General features: G+C 37.9%; 1 non-coding gene across 1 annotated transcript; it reads left to right on the forward strand.

The window, feature by feature from the left end:
* Positions 1-17,391: 17,391 nt before the first annotated feature.
* LOC138381221 (small nucleolar RNA U13) lies at positions 17,392-17,495 on the forward strand. The gene has a single exon (XR_011233131.1). It is a non-coding gene; the product is annotated as a small nucleolar RNA U13 (small nucleolar RNA).
* The last annotated feature ends 3,780 nt before the right edge of the window (positions 17,496-21,275 follow it).

Raw genomic sequence — 21,275 nt, forward strand, 5'->3', positions numbered from 1 at the left:
AGTTTATGAAATTTCATCTTATCCCCCTAATAACCCTGTGAGGTAATGTGAGAATTTAGGGCTCTGTGAGAGAGGTACTTGCACAAGGAGACAGGAGACAGACTTGCAAAGTACTTTGTTAAGGTAGCCTTCATTAGGGGGAGGTTTGCCAACCTAATTTCTCAGTCCAGATCTGAAATGAGGCAGGATGAATTGACAGGCTTCCCCAGAAGCGGTAGGGAAGTTGTAATTCCCAACCCAGTCACTAGATGGCTATGTAACTGCATCTAGAGGGGATAGACGAGGAAAACAACTCCATCCCAGAGCTGGGGCCAACCCAAAGTGGCAGTAAACCAATTTAGGCTTTTTCTAGGAGCCTTTCTAGATATAAAATAATTAGGAGGTCCTAAATGTTCTGAAGTACACCATAACTGGCATTAGACTTAAAATGATGTTCACTTTGTTCCTGGATAAGTTAAAATAATGATCATGATATTTTATGCGCCATCTTGTGCTTCCTGATATTCTTTTCTCTCTTCCTTCTCCCTCATCCATTAGGATTTACAGGAGAGGCACAAAGCCAAATTTCTGATGGGCCCATGATTGAAACATACTAACTTAAAATGTATCAAGGGACTACTGTTTACCAGTTTACCAGATCCCTAGCTCTCCACCTGGAATTTTTTTTTTTTTTTTTTTTTTTTTTTTTTTGTTGTTGTTGTTGTTGAGACAGAGTCTCACTTTGTTGCCCAGGCTAGAGTGAGTGCCGTGGCGTCAGCTTAGCTCACAGCAACCTCAGACTCCTCGGCTTAAGCGATCCTACTGCCTCAGCCTCCCGAGTAGCTGGGACTACAGGCATGCGCCACTATGCCCGGCTAATTTTTTCTATATAGATTTTTAGTTGTCCATATAATGTCTTTCTATTTTTAGTAGAGACGGGGTCTCGCTCTTGCTCAGGCTGGTCTCGAACTCCTGACCTCGAGCAATCCACCCGCCTCGGCCTCCCAGAGTGCTAGGATTATAGGCGTGAGCCACCGCGCCCGGCAGCCACCTGGAATTTTTAAAGGAGACTGAGCTTACTGTTTTATGAAAGAGAACACTCAACACATTTCAAGAACACTGGGAAACTTCTGTATGAGAACAGATGAAAATCCATACAGATAAGTGTTCTCTCCTTGAGAACTGCTGCTAAAATAATGGTATATATGCCTCTAGATATTTTTTCCTAAGTATATACTAGCATATGTTTCTTCTTTATAAAAAGAAAAACTAACATTTAATCTTTAAAACACTATTATAAAAAGGACTGCTGATTAAACCACAAGACCTAACTATTAATCTCACTCCACATCTTCTTCTCTTACTTTGAATATTCATGGCTTTTGGTAAAGTCGTGTTCCATTATTACTTATTTTATCTTCTAAAAATAATCAGTATTAATTTATTTAAGCCCCTCTGAATTCTTAAGTGGTGTTAGCATTTCTGCTACCAACTTTCTCTTATTCTTTGGAATTGTACATTTGATGACTGAACCTAGATTATATTTTTTAGGTTGATTTATCACTTTTGAAACATATGTTACTTTTTAAATTATCATTACTTCTCTTAGTTTCAAGCCCTACTAACTTAAAATGGGATTAGCATGCTTTACTCTTCTTCATTCTAGTATCTTCATGGAAGTTCTATAACACTCCCATTGTGTTTATTCTTTAGCATTTGTAATGCCCTGATGGGATAAAAACAGAAAAGCACAGAATAAATAAGTTAATAGCTGTTTTGGAAAATACAGAGCATAATTTCAACTACACGTTAGCATTAAATATGGATAAAATGAAATAATGACTATGCAAACACTTTGAAAAATCCAAAGGGATGCCACACAAATGTAAATGGATGTAATATTTGGCTTGACTTCAAGTGGAAACCAAGAATTGCTAAAATAATGGCTTGTTAGGATTTACCAAATGCCTGGGGTTAAATATCTGAGGAAAGAGCATGGAGACACATAACCAGTATCATTTTTTAAACTAATTGAATGCTCCTCACATTGTTTACTTATAAGTGTTCTGTCTATTGTGACTCTTAACATATCTTAGTAACACCAATGAGAGAATGCATTTTTACAGTAACACAGATATTCCAGCAAACATCAGGGGACATAAATCAGCACAAAGTCTTAAATGTGGCTGGTTTGACAAGACGGAGCCAGTGTAATGTGGCTTTTCGATTAGCTTGGCTATAAAGTTGGCTATTAACTTAATACTTAATTGGGTCCTCCTGCAGTAGAACCATGGGAGCATTCAGTCCTGCAGGCTAGAGAACATGTTGTACCTGCTGAATAGAGTTTAAGGTACTTTAAAAGTCTGGAGTATAATTGAGTAATGACTAAACACAACTTTATTATATCAGACTTTTAAGGGTGGTAAGCATAGTGTCTACCTACACAGAATTGTGTCTGAACAACTGAGTCTGAATCTAAGCTCTGCCATTTATAAACTCTATGCCTTTGGTTATATATTTTGGCCTTCATGCTCCTCAGTTTATTCGTCTGTATACTGACATTAATAGTATCTGTCCTTCTTACTTCAAAGAATTATAAGAATTAAGTCAGATCATACATAAAAAAGAGCTTTGGAGACAAAAGCTCTACATAAACATTAGTTATAATGACCAAATGTAACTCTCATATTTTACAGATGAGGAAACTGAGGCTCAGAGAACTTGAATAATTTGGCTGGCAACCTATTGTGGTTGAGTTAGAGCTAGAACACAGATCTCTAAGGCCTCTTTTCTTTTCAGTATATCAATCAGTACTGGTTTTTGACATTATATGTAAACTAAGGTCTCCATCCATGACTCATTTACACACAACTTATTACCCAGCCATAAAAAGTCATTAAAATTTAACTTTAAGTTTGTTAGAAGTCAGATTTAATTACCATGTATGTGTAGATGCATTACTGAACTTCCAACTGTAGCTGGGCTATTCCCTGAAGGAAAAAGTTTTTTATTTTTATTTTGCATGTCAGTGCTTGGCCAAACCTTCTGTTTTTATAAAGGGGAGTCACATGAGATAATCTAAACCCTAAATCTAACTACTGGGAAGAATCTACAAAACAAATTCAAGCTTTGTATGAAAGCCAAAACCTTCATTGTACTTTCCAGTCTTCTTAAAATAACCCTTTTTACCTTCTTCCTACCATATATTTTGCTGGTATGTATTTTATATATATTTTTCCTACCTATAATTTTACTATTTACATAAAAAGGGCTAGTTGTGGCTTTGAAGATATTTTATTCTAATATTATTTTTGTCTTAATAAATTCATTAATCAATAATATCCAAAGACACTTTTTGTTTTAAATAAGGCTATTTTGAGCTTTTCTGTATAATTTATGATGGATTTATACTAAGTAATGTCTAAAGCTTGCTTCAGAATTATAGGAGGAAACTAGATCAGTATTTTATTTTTTCAGCTACAGTTGCAAGGAGATTTGAGGCTAGTGTGTTTTCCACAGATAAAAATACACAGGGACATGTTCAACCTTGAGGCCTTATTAAAGAATGTCTTTCAAAGTCTTTGTGAGTCTGTAGATTAACTTTAAAATGTTCTATGATGGAGAACACATAGAATTCATATCTGAAGATTTGGCTCATGTTCTGATCTTAAGCTTCTCCTAATCTCAGTTTTCTAATCTTTTAAATGGAGTTGTTTAAACAGGATGCCCATACTTAACCTATAATATTTTTTTTAAAAAAAGAAGGGAAGAGGGCAGAGGACTGAAAGAATCTAGAAAAGCTATTGTTTCAAAGCTAGAGAGTTTTTCAGTCTAGAAAGAGTAACAACTTGACTACTTATTATGGTCACCCTTTGTTCTAGGGAAAAAAAATGGCCCTGACAAAAGGTAAAACTTGTAGCCAACCTGGGTCATGGAGAGCACTTTGAGAAAACCAAAATGCAGATATTTTCAGCCAAGAAGCTATCTAGGTATTTTCAATGGTAAAGCAATTATTGTGAGCTGAGCCTGTACTTTATCTCTGCCTGCTTTGTTGCTTTTGAGGTGGAGGCAATGTTTCTTGTCATTCCATATATATCTAAATGGATTGGGTAGCCCTGTTGCTTTGCCTGGGAAAATGTGTATTCTTATCTGAGAAGGTACTATCCAGAAATCTAAAGCTGAGGCTCAGGGGATGGCAGAGTGTTTCTCACTTGATGCAGAATGATATCCTCTACCACCCCCCCCCCACCCCCAGAACATGCTGTTTGCCTTACACTTATTTCTTCAAGAATATGTGAGCTTAACCCCCTTCCTCCTTTCCCCAGAAGTGCCAAAACAAAAAAGGTTAACAAAGCTAACCGTTGAAATATCTTTATGCTAATAATTTTTCCACAAAGTGGTGGAGATGAGCTCTCGAACTGTTTCAACACCAACAAAATTCTTGTTTCCAAACTTTTAAAGCACTTTAAACATTCCATTTCAAAGTTTTTCCAACCCAATTGCTTTCCTTAATTTGTACTACTTTTGTGAAAGTAGGGAACAGATATTTTAGTCATAACAGAGTAAGCAGACATTCAACAAGTGTTTCTGGAATGAGAAGGAATTATGGAGTCTTTCCAGAAATGAGTGACGGGAGAGGTGGTACTGTGAAGAACTCATCAGGGGTTGACTTAATTCTGATAGCTAGCTCCATTGCAGTTATGTTTAGAGGATGTTCCTGTGGAAACTGCCTGATTCCTGTTTTCCTTGTCTTAGTCAATTTGGGCTGCTATACGAGAATACCATAGACTAGGTAGCTTAAACAACAAACATTAGCAGAAAAAAAGAAATAGCAAAGCTCAGAGCAGAACTAAATGAAATAGAAACCAAAAAAACAATACAAAGGATCAACAAAAAGTTTGGTTCTTTGAAAAGATAAACAAAATCAATAGACCCCTAGCCAGATTAACCAGAAATAGAAGAGAAAATCACTACGCACACAAACTAGAAAACATAGAGGAAATGGATAAATTACCTGGAAACACGGAACCTTCCAAGCCTGAATCAGAAAGAAATAGAAACCCTGAACAGACCAATTATGAGCAGCAAGATTGAAGTACTAACAAAAAAATCTTCCAACAAAACAAAACAAAAAAAACCCAGACCAGACAGATTCATAACTGAATTCTACCAGACCTACAAAGAACTGCTGCTGCCTATAACATCAAGAAAGAGGGAATGCTCCCTTACTCATTCTATGAAGCCAGTATCATGTTGACACCAAAGCCAGGAAAGGACACAGCAAAAAGAGAAAACTATAGACTGATATCCTTTATGAACATAGATGCAAAAATCCTTAACAAAATACTAGCAAACCAAATTCAACAGCACATCAAAAAGATAATCCACCACGATCAAGTGGGTTTCATCCCAGGGATACAAGGATGGTTCAACATATGCAAATCAATAAATGTGATTCACTACATAAATAGACACAAAGACAAAGACTATATGATCATTTCAATAGATGCAGAAAAAGCACTCAATAAAATCCAGCAACAAACTAGGCATAGAGGGAAAAACCGGGAAAAACCCTCAAAAACTTAGGAATGGAAGGAACATACTTGAAAATTATAAAAGCCATATATGACAAACCCACAACCAACATCATACTGAATGAGGAAAAGTTTAAAGCATTCCCACTAAGAACTGGAACAAGACAAGGGTGCCCGCTGTCACTTTCTCTATTCAACATAATACTAGAAGTCCTAGCAAGAGTAATCAGGCAAGAGAAGGAAATAAAGGGCATAAAAATTGGGAAAAAGGAGGTCAAACTATCCCTGTTTGCTAATAATATGATCTGGTATCTAGAAAACCCTAAAGACTTCACCAAAAGACTCCTAGAATTGATCGATAAATTCAGCTAAGTCTCAGGTTACAAAATCAATGTATACAAATCAGTACCATTTCTATATACTAAAAACAGTCAAGCTGAGAGTCACATCAAGGACTCAATACCATTCATAACAGCTACAAAGAAAATAAAACACCTAGGAATATACTTAACCTAGGAGGTGAAAGGATCTTTACAAGGAGAACTACGAAACACTGATGAAAGAAATTGTAGATGACACAAACAAATGGAAAACATCCCATGTTCATGGATTGGTAGAATCAACATCATTAAAATGTCCACACTGCCCAAAGTGATTTACAGATTTAACACAATACCTATCAAAATACCAATGTCATATTTCACAGATCTAGAAAAAATAATTCTAAGCTTCATTTGGAACCAAAAAAGAACCTGAATAGCCAAAGCAATCTTAAGCATAAAGAACAAATCTGGAGGCATCACATTACCTGATTTCAAATTGTACTATGAGGCCATAGTAACAAAAACAGCATGGTACTGGTGTGAAAGTAGAATCATAAATTAATAGAACAGAATAGGGAACTCAGAAATAAAACCATCTACCTACAACCAACCGATCTTTGACAAAGCAGACAACAACATACACTGGGTAAAGGAAGCCCTATTCAATAAATGGTGCTGGGAAAACTGGATAGCCACATGCAGAAGAATGAAACAGGACCCCATCTCTTGCCATATACAAAAATTAATTCAGATCGATAAAAGACTTAAATGTAAGGCATGAAACCATAAAAATTGTAGAAAAAAAATGTAAGAAAAACTTTTCTAGACAATGGCCTAGGTAAAGAATTTATGACTAAGATCCCAAAGGCAAATACAGCAATAACAAAAATAAATAAATGGAACTTGATTAAATTAAAAAGCTTATGCACAACAAAGGAAATAATCAACAGAGTAAATAGACAACCTACAGAATGAGAGAAATATTCACAAACTATATATCCAATAAAGGGATAATATCCAGAATCTACAAAGAACTCAAACAAATAGCAAGAAAAAAAAACAAACAACACCATTAAAAAGTGGGCAGAAGACATGAACAGAAATTTTTCAAAAGAAGATAGACAAATGGCCAAGAAACATATGAAAATATATGCTCAACATCACTAATCATCAGGGAAATGCAAATTAAAACCACTATGAGATCCCACCTTACCCCTGTCAGAATAGCCATTATTAAAAAGTCAAAAAACAGTAGATGCTGGCATGGATGCAGAGAGAAAGGAATGTTTATACACTGTTGGTGGGACTGCAAATTAGTACAACCTCTGTGGAAAACAGTATGGAGATTCCTCAATGAAATAATTGTAGACTTACCATTCAATCCAGTTATCCCACTACTGGGTATCTACCTAAAGGAAAAGAATTCATTTTATCAAAAAGATAGTAGTTGAATGTTTATCATGACACAATTCACAATTGCAAAGGTGTGGAATCAACCCTAAATGCCCATCAATTCGTGAGTGAATAAAGAAAATACAGGGTATATGTGTATTTATACACACACACACAGACACACACACACCAATGGAGTACTACTCAGCCATTAAAAGGAATAAAATAATGTTTTTTGTAGCAACTTGGATGGAACTGGAGATAATTATCCTAAGTGAAGTATCTCAGGAATGGAAAAATAAACACCATATGTACTCTCTAACAATTGGGAGCTAAATGATGGGCACACATGGGAACAAAGACATGTAAAAGACATTGGAAACCAAAAAGGGGGGAAGGTGGAAGGCAGGTGAAGGATAAAAACTTTTCTATTGGGTACAATTAACACTATAATGGTGATGGGAACCCTAAAAGCCCCAACTTAAGCATTATATAAGTTATACACTTAACAAAAACATTTATACCCCCTTAATATTTTGAAATAAAAAAGTTTATTTCCCACAGTTCTGAAGGCTGGGAGGTCCAAGATCAAGTTACTGGAAGATTTCCTGTCTAGTGAGGGCCTGCTTCCTGGTTCATAGATGGCCATCTTCTCACTGGGTCCTCACATGACAAAGGGCTGGAGAATTCTCTGGGTTCTCTTTTATAAGGGCACTAATCCCATTCGTAAAGACTTCACCCTCATGACCTGATCACCTCCAAAGATACCACCTCCAAAGATCTCACTTCCTAAAACCATCATATTGGGGGTTAGGATTTCAACATAGGAATTTGGGGTAAGGGGGATACAAACAGTCCATAAACTTTTATTCCCTTTCTCCCAGGGTTAGTATGTATTAAAGGAGCAGAACCTTCCTCCTTCCTCCTTGGAAGCTAAGCTTCAATAGGAAGGCAAAGACTGAAGTTTATTAGATTGCTCCAGATGTTGTGTCCATAGAGGGAAGCCCGTAGACATGGACTATTTAAAGTACTTTCAGTCCTTTCTTTCTATGGGCTTGTTATGTTTAGAAAAAGGAAATTTAGCAACTAAATTTAATGTATGCATTCATTCAACAAATACTTATTGAGGGCTATCTTATTCCAGGCACTAGAGATATAGTAGTAATGAATAAGACAAAGTCTCTGCCTTCCCAGAGTTTACATTCTAGTGGGGACAGGGAGACAATAACAAATAGCTAAATACACAGTAAGCCATATGGTGATAAGAGCAATGGAGGAAAGTAAAACAAGGTAAGGAGGCTATGGAGTGTCCTTATGTATGGAGAGAATGGTGTAACTTATATTGCTTTCTGTTCTAGATATCTGTTGCTGTACAACAAAACACCCTATGTCCTATTGGTTTAAAAAAAATTTTATGATCTTGTATGTTGAGTAGGTAGCTCTTCCTTGGGGTCTTTACACAGTTGTAGTCATATGCCAACTGAAGCTGGAATTACCTGAAGAATTGAATGGGCTGGACATTCAAAATGACCTCTTCATTCACATGGCTGGCCCCTTAGCCAGCAAGGCTGAAACAACTGGAGTCTGGCCAGGCATCACCCTGTCTCCACATGACCTTTCCATGTGGCTATCTTGGGCTTTCTCACAGCATGGTGGTGTTGGGTAGTCAGGCTTCCTACATACTGGTGGCTTCTCCTGAAGTGAGTGTTCCAAAAACTACAGGTGGAAACTGTAAAGTTTCTTATGGCCTAGTCTTGGAAGTCATGCAGGTATCTCCTCCATCCCATTCTATTGGTCAAAACAAGTCATAGAGCCCATTAAATTCAAAGGGAGAGGGTTGTATGGAGCTGTAAACACTAGAAGATATGATTCACTAGGGGGCCATTTTTGGACATTAGCTATAACATTATTAAAGGAATAGCCTCGCTGATAAAGTGACATTTGAGCAGAGACCTAAGGGAAGTGAGGGAGCAAGCCATGTGTGTATCTAGAAGAAATCTCCTAGCAAAGTGAATAGCAAGTACAAAGTCCTGAGACAGAAGTAGTCAAAATATGTTTAGGAAAGCAAGGAGAGCAGTGCAGATAGAGTAAGTGAGATCAGTAGAGAGAAATACAAAATAATTCAGAAAGGGAGGGAGGGGCCAGATGATTATATGGCCTTATAAGCCATTATAAGGACTTTGGATTTTACTTTGAGTGATAGGAGAAGCTGATCGGTGATACTGAGCAGAAGAATGATAAGACCTGACTTAAAGGCTTACTCTGAATTGTAATGTTGAGTAAAGGCTATAGGAGGACATAGACAGAGGCAAGAAAAAAGGTATTGCTACCATCCAGGCCAACACAAAATTAAACTTGAATCAGGGTAGTAGCAGCAATAAGAAATAGATTCTCATATATTTTAAAGGTAGAGCCTTCAGGATTTTCTAATGTTCTATGACAGCAAAAGAAGAATGGAAGATGACATCGAGTTATTTTTGCTGGGGCAACTAGAAGAATGGAGTTGCCATTTATTAAGATGGGGAAAACTGCACAAGCTATAGTCTGGGTGGAGTGGTCCTCAGGAATTTGGTTTTGTATAACGTTAATTTTGAGATGCCTATTAGATATCCAAGTGAAAATGAAAGTAGATACAAAGTTTATCAGGTCATGTTCATGCCCCGGTTTTATATAATTGCATATATTAACAAACATTGTGACACTCGAAAGAAGAAAATAAAAGATTTGGGTAGTTTACAGCACTCTGGGAAAGGTGGAGACTCACATTCCGTCTCCAATGAACTGCAAGCTGCATTTGGACATAAATAAAAAGGCAGTAGTGTCATGAAAAGAGCAAAGGCTCTGAACTCAGGTAGACTTGAGTCTGAATGCAGGCTTCACTCTTTACTAGTGGTGAGACTTCAGCACATTACATAATCGGATCCTCAGTTTTCTTATCTGTTAAGTGAGGGTATTGAAACTCACCTTGGAATGCAGTTGTGGGAATTAAATGAGCTGATGCATGTAAGGCACCTGGCATATAACAGATACTCTTTAAATGATAGCTATTATTAATATGCCTACTATTGTTCTTAAGTTCTCCCATGGCCTCTTCTTCCAGCATACCTCAGGGGAGGTGGCAGAAAGCAAGGCAGTACTCCGTGGGCAGTCCTAGACAGGTGCTGGTCTGTGCAGTTCCACCCAACCCCTAGGACATACACCTTGCAAAGTTTGGCCCGGGCTCTGGGTGGCAGCTGGACAGGGTTAACAGTAGTGAGAACTAAAAGCAGTCTGTACACCTGGCATGCTCCCAGGGCTGTCCCAGTGAGACATGTGAACTGTAGTTCAGCAGAAATAAGGGCAGAGGACATATGCTTGGGTACCTAATTTAGACAGGCTTGCATTAGCTTATTGAAGTTTGAAGCAAAAGAGGTGCAGCAACACGAAGAAGAAGGACACTGCTGCCAGGAGCATGCCCAGGACAGTACTATCTTGATGTCCTCTGGTTGTTTTAACCTCCAGTAAATATACTGCCCTTGAGGCAAATGACAGCTAGACTAGGAGCATGTAGACGATGCTGGATGCCATCTTCCAAGGGCTTAATTGACGTGAGTCCTGTAGGGATTGGGGTAATGGGAGCACATGGAAGTTTTCCCTGATTATTCAAATTAAGAAAACAGTAAGCAAAGTGATCCAGTGAGAGTAGAAACAGGGAGCAGGTATGAGTTCTGTCTAGGGGAGTGGGCAATGTGATGGAAGAGCCAGGCAGCATGGAGGGCCCCAGGATGTCTGTGATAATGAACTTAAAGTAAGTCTAGTCAGTATGGTTGTGTATTTTCCCCCAACACTTTTAAGCATGAAGTAGGCAAGAATTGATTTTAAGTAGAGTTAGCATTTTGCCAGGCACGTACTGTACTCTGAAAGGAAAGGAGGCAAAGGTGAGGGTACGTGTAAGGACCGTGAATGGGAGTTAGCTGAGGAGGGAAGTGACCACGCGATGGGGGTGAGGGGCGATGGAGGGTGTCAGAATCAATAGACTCTAGGTCTCAGTGGGGTGGAGGAAGTTATTCCAGTAAATCTTGGCATTAGGATTCTTTTTTTTTTTTTTTTTAGGTGTTTAAGAGGGACATTTCCTTACCATCATCCCACTTCACCTTTATTTCCACTTTTTTTTATGTCACCTTTCCACAGTTTAAAAATAGTAAGTTAATGAGGTGAAAAGTGTTTTCCTTCTGTGCTGGTGGGTGGGGGGCAGAGAGGGAGCCTCCCAGTGCAGATTCTTGTTATTGTGGCAAAGAAGGAGTTAAAGGGTGTTATTTGAAAGTCCTTTAATATTATCCAGATTTGGCTTAGAGATAGGATTATGCTGCCGAGCTTTATTTTTCTTCTTAATTTACAAAGAGCTCTCTTAACTCAGACATTCCAGTACTTTGTTGGAATTTTCTCTGTAATGCAGCCTATTATGGAGCAATTTTGGGGGAGAGCTGCAACTCGACCTGTAACTTGGGGCAGGAACCTAGCAAAATAGAGGTCTCCTGACCAGAGCTTCCTGCTCAGGTTCCTAACAGGAATCTCTTCTCACCAGAATGACTACAGGGGATCAGATGACAGAGGCAGTTTTATCTGTTTGTTGTGCTAGTCTTTCACCTGCCTGAAAACTATCTTACAATGATTGCTTTCCAAATGCAATGACACAGCAGTCTGTTTTCTGGAGACCTTACGTTCAGTAAGTTCCTTACTCAGAATGTTTGCCCTGGTGATTCAGGAGGTGCTTTAAGGTAGTACAAGCAGTTAGCGAAGACACAGAAAGGATAAAAAAAAATGATAGACTTTGTAAGATTTTGAAATCAGAAAAAATAGAAAGGGCCCACTAATAAGTCCACCACCCCTGCCTTGCTGGAAGGGGCTTTGAATGGTCTTACAATGATTGCTTTCCAAATGCAATGACACAGCAGTCTGTTTTCTAGAGACCTTAAGTTCAGTAAGTTCCTTGCTCAGAATGTTTGCCCTGGTGATTCAGGAGGTGCTTTAAGGTAGTACAAGCAGTTAGCGAAGACACAGAAAGGATAAAAAAAAAATGATAGACTTTGTAAGATTTTGAAATCAGAAAAAATAGAAAGGGCCCACTAATAAGTCCACCACCCCTGCCTTGCTGGAAGGGGCTTTGAATGGTCTCTACGTCCATCTTCCTGCCTCCACACGGGATTGCAGCACAACTGTTCCAGAAAGAGATAGATTTAATGCTCTGTCAATGCCTCAGGAATTTTAAAATGTTATGTATTTACCTTTATGCAGATTTACTCTTTCACACCTTTACTCATTCTTTTCTTGGCTGCTAAGGAGGTTCCCAGTTTGGAAAGTAATTCATTCCTTGTTGCTACAACAAACAAACCTAATTTTTAAGTTATTCTGTTACCATAAGAAAAATAAATCTTGATAACTTAGGGCTTAAGTCTTGACTTTCTGGTTTTTTGAATTGCGAAAAGCAGAGCCTTTTGAAAGGTGACTTGAATTCTCCCTGAGTGAGCTCAACCCTCTCACTTTTCCTGGCATTGTGGAATGGTAGGAGGAGAAAGAGAGCTGAAGTCCGAAGTCTCAAATCTCAACCCTGCTTTTATAAGCTGCATCAGCACTGTTTTTAGCTCCGATTTCTTCATCTACAAAATGTGAAGAAGTATACCTATGCTACATATAAATCAGGCAACATATATAAAAAGCACTCTGTAAATAGTAAAATATTATAAAAGTGTGTTTATTCTTACAGTTTATGTCAAAATGCCCTATGTTGGGTCCTCCCTGAGCCCCTCTCCTTCCCTCCTCTCTTTCTCCAGCTTCCTCTCTCCTTTCCCTAGTGTCCAGCTTTTCTCCATGGAATGTTACTGTAGCAGAATTCCCAGAGACTACGTGAAGCTAAAACTACAGCCAAAGAAGCAATTAATTGGTATTTACCAGTGTACAGAGATCTTCCGGCTAAACACATTTCTTGCAGGCTGCTACAAAACTGGACAAAGGAGGAACAAGACAAAAAAAGCAAATTGGAAAAGCCAGTGACAAGAGAGCAGGAGAGGGGAGAAGAAGAGTACAGGAGGCAGAAAAGAATCAACTAGAAAAGAAGAGAACTCACATCATCCCAAGTATCTGAACCTGGCTGAGAAAGGAGGAGAGAGGGCAGCATAATGCCAACAAATTGTAAAAGTACATAAAAGGGGAGTTTGTTCAGAAAAGAGCAAAGTAAGTACAAGAGAATAAATTTTTTCAGGGAGGGGGTTATCAGGTAGAGGTGCAGGTAGGTACTGAGATGAACTGAAGTTATGATGCAGTGTAAACTGCTAGGAGCAGTTAATAAGAGTATGTGATTCCTACAGCCAATTACTGGAAGCAAAGTGTAATCACTGTTATATTTGTAGTACAGGTAAAATTATGCTATGACCAATAAAATATAGAAAAGAGATTTACTTAAAATGCACATGTTCTATGCATATGAGAGAGAGTGTGTGGGAGATGAGCTTAGAACAACACCCATTCCCATCTGCATGTTTTCCACCCCCAAGGAATCAAGTGGCATTCTGTAGAAGCTCAGAAGTGGGAAGACAGGTTTTTGATAGACACCAGGTGTGGAAATTGGAAGAATGAAGGAGTTGGAGGAGAAGCCACAGAGGCTGGGCTGGGATTCACAGAGGAAGCAGAGTGGCCTAGATGGAACAGCAATCCTATTAAGGACTAGACTCTACAGTGGAATTTCTTGAGCAGGGTAACTGCTAATACCTAATTTATCTTGTAATTAAAGAGGGGCCATACAAGCCCATTTGCAGACCTAGATTTCTATGGAAACGTCACCAACCAATCCTCAGTCTTCTGTCACACATATACAAGATGTCTTTCTCTGAACCTGAATAAAGGCAGTAGCAAACCACATTATGTCCTGGCCTGGTCTCTCACCCTCACAAGACTGTTTAACTGTCTAACATGAGGGGTAACAATCAGGATAGTAAGCTAAAGTTAGGAGAATTAATATTCTGCATCTTCAATCTTCTCAGGGAACAAAACCATAGAGGAGGTAAATTATTTTTGTTTTTACATTCCAAAAGTATCCCATAACTCATCCCATTCTATTGTTTAATTGGTCCTTCTCTTTCTGGTCTCACCCATCTCACCTCAGGCAAACCTAACCTCTGTTACCCGACGATGAGCACTGGGATGGATCTTCTCATACAGTGTTGGTTTGAGATTCACCAAGTTGGTTTCACTCCTGCTTTGGCTGCTCTGAAATCAGCCACTTTATGCAAATTAAATGTAGGTACCTTATCTAAAGGTTGAGCAAGGTGCCAATGAAAAGAGAGGCCCTCTTCTGTTAGCTTGGGAATTCTAGACTTTCTCTCAAATGGGTCAGGTAAGTACCCTGCATACAGGCTTCTAGGCAGCTTTCACAGCCATAGGTTCTCTGCTTATGCTCAATGGCCAACAGAAAAAAAAAAAAAAAAATTCTAGGATTTCCCAGGGGCCTCAAAACTAGAACTTCATGACTTCTGAGGTCTGACTTCACTTGCAGGATCAGAATCCTAAGGCTGTGGCTTCTACCTTCATATTCATCCAAACAAGTTAAGCAACATTCATGTTACCATTTTCCTAGGTCATTGAGTAAGAGGAAGCACAGAGGGAGAATTGAAACCTTTTGCCTTGAAGGCAAAACCCTTTAACTTCCACTTCTAATAAAGCCAATAAGACTGAGCAAGAAAACATCTTCCCTAGCTATGTGCCAGATGTTATAACAGAGAAAGGCAGGAATATATCCTTTATCTAAATCAGCAATGTTCTGGTTCTTCAGATGAGAAAGCAAATGTAGGAGAGCCAGTCCTGTACTTATAAACACTCAACTTCAGAATAACCAATACCCAGTTCCCCCTATGTTATGGGCAAAAGGGATTTATGTTTTTATTTTTGTGTGGGAAAATTTCAGAATACCAAATATAAGTACGTATCAACTACCAAATAAAACACCCTAAATACATTCCATCATATTTCCCTTTTTGTCTTGATTTTCAAAATAGGCAGCTAAATTGCCAGGCATGGTGCCACATGCCTTATATTCCCAGCTACTCAGGAGGCTAAGGCAGGAGGCTCTCTGGGCTAAGGCAGGAGCCCAGGAGTTCGAATCCAGCCTGGGGAACATAGCAAGAGCCTGTCTCTAAAAATAAATAAGTAAATAAATAAGTATTATTAAATGAATCTGTTTACTTACAATTATAAAAATTCTTTGGTAGAAACTATAACCAAGAAACAGAAACAGGTTTTGAAGAGATTTTTTAAATATAGGCAAGCTAGGTTTTATTCCCATTTTCAATAGTTCCCCTTAGCATAAATATACACCTAGTAATAATACATGCATACTTCATTACTTTACTCTTGTCCTTTTGCTCTTGATTTAATAGGTTAGCAAAGTTCATTGATGAGCAAGATGATATATGCTAATCATTTGAAGAATACACAGCTGTTATAGACCTAATTAATTGGAAAATACAATGAAAGGTTCACTGACTTTGAGAATCACGATATCACACCCAAATTAGCATTTCAGCCTCACCTAGTTGGTATCACGAAGGCACCTAAAGAACTGCAGATAGAATTGACTGTGCTCTTAGTAGGTGACATTTTAAAGTCATTGTTTGATGCTAAAAAATATCCAACTGAAATATGGAAAAATGCAGTAGAATGTCACACTTTTTGGCAACATGCCAAAAAAAAATGCTTTCTTGCTTTTCAACCACTATTGCTGTGAATCTATGTTCTCCTTCCTAACCTAAATCAAGACACCCTTAAGATCACAAATGACTGATACTCATCTGAGGATCAACTGAAACTGCAGACCTCCATGCTGCAACCAAATATGCAAATGCTTTCCAACAAAAAGCAGACACAATAAAGTTATTGAAAGGTTATTTAACTTTAAAATTAACAAATAGTTTTCATTTTTGAAATTATTAAGTACATAATAGTTATATTTTTACAAAATAACGTACATTTTTAAGTATATCTAATTGAAGTTTCTTGAATGTGGCCTTATTTGATTACAGCTAAATTAATGCGGCCTTCCAAGATGAAAAGTTTCCCCATACCTGGTATCGGCACTTTGGAAGAGAGTTTGGCAATTTCTTGCAATCATTTACCCAAAGGAATTGAAAATTTATGTTGACACAAAAATCTGCACATGAATGTTTATGTCAGCTTTATTCATAGTTGCCAAAACTTGGAAGCAACGAAGCTGTCCTTCAGTAGGTAATGGATAAATAAACTGTGGTACATCCAAACTATTGATTTCTTTTGTTTTTTTTTTCTTTTTATCTTTTTTCTATTCTATATGTATTGTAAGAAGGTAATTGATTTTTTAGCAGTAAAAGAAATGAGCTCTCAAGCCGTGAAAAGAAATGGAGAAAAGTTAAATGCATATTACTAAGGGAAAGAAGACAATGTAAAGGCTTCATATTGTATGATTCCAAATATATAACATTCTGGAAAAGGTAAAACTTTGGAGAGAGTAAAAATATCAGTGATTGTGAGCGGTACAGGGAAGGAGGGATGAATAGGGAGGGCACAGAAGATTTTTAGGGCAGTGAAACTATTCTGTATGAACTACAGTTGTGGATACATCTCATTGTACCTTTGTCAAAACCCCTAAAATGTACACCACCAAGAATGAATCCTAATGTAAACTATGCATTTTGGGTGATAGTGATGTGTCAATGCAGGTTCATTGGTTGTAAAAAATGTACCGCTATGGTATGGGATGTCCATAGTGGGTGAGGTTGTACATGTGTGAGGACAGGGGGTTTATGGGAACTCTCTGTACTATGTGCTGTGAACCTAAAACTTCCCTAAAAAAATAAAGTTTATTAATTTTTTTAAAAACTGCCAGAGAGAAAAATAGAAAATGCCTATAAGAGAATTACATCATAAAAGTAATAGACTTCTCATCAAAACAAGAGATTTCAGAAGACAGTGGATTAATATCTTGAAAGTGCTGTGGAAAAACAATGGTAAGGTTATAAAATCTATATATACCCTTAATAAGGAAATCAAAACAAATACTTCCTCAGACATTTAAAGACAAGCAGTTTACTGTCTCAAATTGTCATTGAAAAAAATGGCTAAATTTTCTTATTAGAAAAAAATAGAATAAAAACATAAAGATCATTTTGTAGTTCATAAGCATGATGACTGGGTTTTCATGCTCATGTGTGAGGTGTGCCTCCCTCAAACCTTGTTACACTGTCAGCACATTACCCATCTGATGTGTAAAAAAAGAAAAAGAAAACATGAAGAAGCTCCCATTGGCCAAATATGGGAGAAAATGTGACCATCAAAAAGAATATTGACTACATTTGATTATACACACTGAATATATAAAAATCCATGAGTTCATAATATTACAGAATCAAAAAGTGAACAAGAGAAATCAAACACACACCCACACATGCACACATTGGACACTGTTGAAACCTAGGATACAAATAATTATTTTGAAAATTGGCAATTAGAAATAATTAAGAATTTATCCTGCCTTTCCTGAATGAGCTATACTTCAGAGTAACTAAATACTTAATGAGAGAAAGTTCTTGACCAAAGAACTCCAGTTAATAAATATAAAGCAATGATAAATTAGAAAATCTCTATTTTACAACCTAATGAAATAACTGATACAGTCAAAGCTTATCAGTGGATGAAAAACACTAAATAAAAATTGATGGAGAACTTTACAATGAAAGGATCAAACTGTCACCGTCTGAATCTTCTGATCAATAACTAATAGCGTAACTAGTAATGACATAGACATGTTGGCCTTCTGATATGATACAATATGAAATACAACATATGTCACCAACTATGAATTATTTTTGTTAAAAATATTGAACCTAACTGATCTAACTGAGCCTCTGTTAACCTACTTTCCACTTACAGGAATAGGGGATAGAGGAATATGTTAGATGATACTATGAGGGAGCAGACAAATTCAGAATGTGGGACATTCTACAAAATGACCCATCCAATTTCTTCTTCTATTAAGTTAATGTCATATTTTAAAAAAGAAGGGGGACGAGACTAGATCAGTGATCTCAACCAGAGGTGATTTTGTCCTCAGGGGACATTTGACAATATCTGGAAACGTTTTTGATGGTCACAATGTGAGAGGTGCTATTGGAATCTAGGGAATAGAGGCCAAGGATGCTGCTAAACATCCTACATCACACAGGATAGCTCCTCACAACAATTATCTGATCCAAAGTGCCAATAATACCACTGTGAAAAATTCAGCACTAGATTAAAGAAGATTGAAAAGACATAACAATCCAATTTATGATGTGTTGGCCTTATTTTGATCCTGATTTAAACAAACCAAAAACACAAAAAGACATTTTTGAGACAATCAGAAAAATTTAAATATAGTCTGGGTATTAGACGATTCTGAAGAATTTTTGTTGGGTATGATATTGGTATTGTGTACAGTATGTAAGAAAATGCCTATAAATTTTAGAGATGCATACTAAAGGATATAGGGATTAAATGGTATGATATCTAGGATTTTCTTTAAAATATTTCAGCAAAAAGACTAGATTACATAAGTATGGCAAAATGTTGATAATTATAGAGACTTGGTGATGGCTTTGTGAGAGTTCCCTATATTTTTGTGTATGTTTGATAAAATGTTTCATTTAAACACAAAGGATATTCTTCAGAGAGAAGGAAAAAGGAATAGGCAAGAGGCAATGATGGTTGTTCATGGAGGAATTGTATTGGATTGTGAGGCCCCTCTGTCCAGACCTGAATGCACATGGTAAGCAGCTGGCTCTCTTACAGATCCTCAGCATGATGAACTACAAGGTGGCCAGGCACTTGAGATCACAATTCTATGAGAAGAAACAAGACCTCCATGTTTACCAAAAGACATTATATCTGAAAAAAATATATTTTGGTAGGTTCATTCTAATTTAGAAGGTATGGTCATACATATCTGCTGAAGAACAATGTTTTTCTCACTTCATTTTTGTAGTAGAAGCTTTTGAGAAATGTGAATACTTTTAAACATTTTAATATCAGCAAAAACTATTGAGCTAAAGGGGAAGGAATCATCTAATGTGCCTTTTACTTTTCTGTATTTGTAAAGAGACTGTCGTTTTTTACAACTCAATTTATGTGATGACAGTGCCTCTCAAAAATATTAGGACAAGATGATTTTCTATTTGTGATTTCCCTCAGCTTGCTACCATGCAAGGTCCAGACACCTAACATGACCTCATTAGTGTTGGCTGCAGAGATGGGTGTGTTCCTCATGATTTGTGGTGACATTGATGGAAAGTTAAAGCCACACTTGGCACTGGCCAAACAGAATCCTACTGTCTGCTGGAAAGCAGCTGGGGGAAAAAAATCATTCACTTGTAGGACGCAAATGTAGACCACAGACAATGTCTGTGTCCTTATAAGAGAAAAGAGAGGGAAATTTGAGACACAAGAGAGACAGAGGAAAAAGGCCATGTGAAGATAGAGGCAGAGATTGGAGTTGAGCAGCTACCAGCCAAAGAATGCTAGAAGATAGGAGAGATTCTCCCGTATAGCCTCCAGGAAGAGCCAACCCCACCAACACCTTGATTTTGGACTTCTGGCCCCAAGAAAGGCAAGAGAATAAATTTCTGTTGTTTTAACCACCTATTTTGTGACTATTTGTTATGGCAGCCATAGGAAACTAATACAACCGGCATGAGGCAGATTCTCAAAGAAATACCCCAATGGATTAGAACAAATGACTGTAAGTAAATAGATTCTCAGATGGCCTCTGTTTGATCATTAATTCATTCATAAAATATCTATTTGTTATATACTTGGCTCTAAAATATGCCTAGGACTTTTTAGGTTCTTTGACACATTCTTAATCAGGATAAATTTGGTTACTGCCAACTCTGTAGGTGGGGGAAAGGTTACTGTAGAGATTCTATACTTTGCTGTGTTATTTTTATTTTTATTTATTTATTTTGAGATAGGGTCTCACTATGTTACCCAGGCTGGATGTGAACTCCTGGCCTCAAGTGAACCTCCTGCTTCAGCATCCCAAATAGCTGGGATTATAGGTGCATACCACCACACCCAGCTTCTGTACTTCACTTTGAAAGCACTGTTATCTTCTTCTGGATTCTTCATAAGATACCTTTGCATTCTGCCTAACAGGTGGCCAGTAAATGAAAACAACAAGAAGTAAAATGGGGCCGGGCGCGGTGGCTCACGCCTGTAATCCTAGCACTCTGGGAGGCCGAGGTGGGCGGATCGTTTGAGCTCAGGAGTTCGAGACCAGCCTGAGCAAGAGCGAGACCCCACCTCTACTAAAAATAGAAAGAAATTATATGGACAGCTAAAAATATATATAGAAAAAATTAGCCGGGCATGGTGGCGCATGCCTGTAGTCCCAGCTACTCGGGAGGCTGAGACAGGAGGATCCCTTGAGCTCAGGAGTTTGAGGTTGCTGTGAGCTAGGCTGACGCCACGGCACTCACTCTAGCCTGGGCAACAGAGTGAGACTCTGTCTCAAAAAAAAAAAAAAAAAAAGAAGTAAAATGGGATTTTTCTCAGAATTTCATCTAAGGCAACAAAATTGAAGACAATGGGCAATAAATACTCCTGCATTGGGAGGAAAGCTGCTAGATACATCTTTGCAGGATTTACAGGAAGATAAAACTCCTATCTATGTGTATTTTTTTTTTTTTTTTTTTTGAGACAGAGTCTCGCTTTGTTGCCCGGGCTAGAGTGAGTGCCATGGCATCAGCCTAGCTCACAGCAACCTCAAACTCCTGGGGTCAAGTGATCCTACTGCCTCAGCCTCCCAAGTAGCTGGGACTACAGGCATGCGCCACCATGCCCGGCTAATTTCTTTTTCTATATATATTTTAGTTGGCCAGATAATTTCTTTCTATTTTTAGTAGAGACGGGGGTCTCACTCATGCTCAGGCTGGTCTCGAACTCCTGACCTTGAGCGATCCACCCACCTCGGCCTCCCAGAGTGCTAGGATTACAGGCGTGAGCCACCGTG

This window comes from Eulemur rufifrons, chromosome 2, assembly GCF_041146395.1.
Source record: "Eulemur rufifrons isolate Redbay chromosome 2, OSU_ERuf_1, whole genome shotgun sequence".
NCBI lineage: Eukaryota > Metazoa > Chordata > Mammalia > Primates > Lemuridae > Eulemur > Eulemur rufifrons.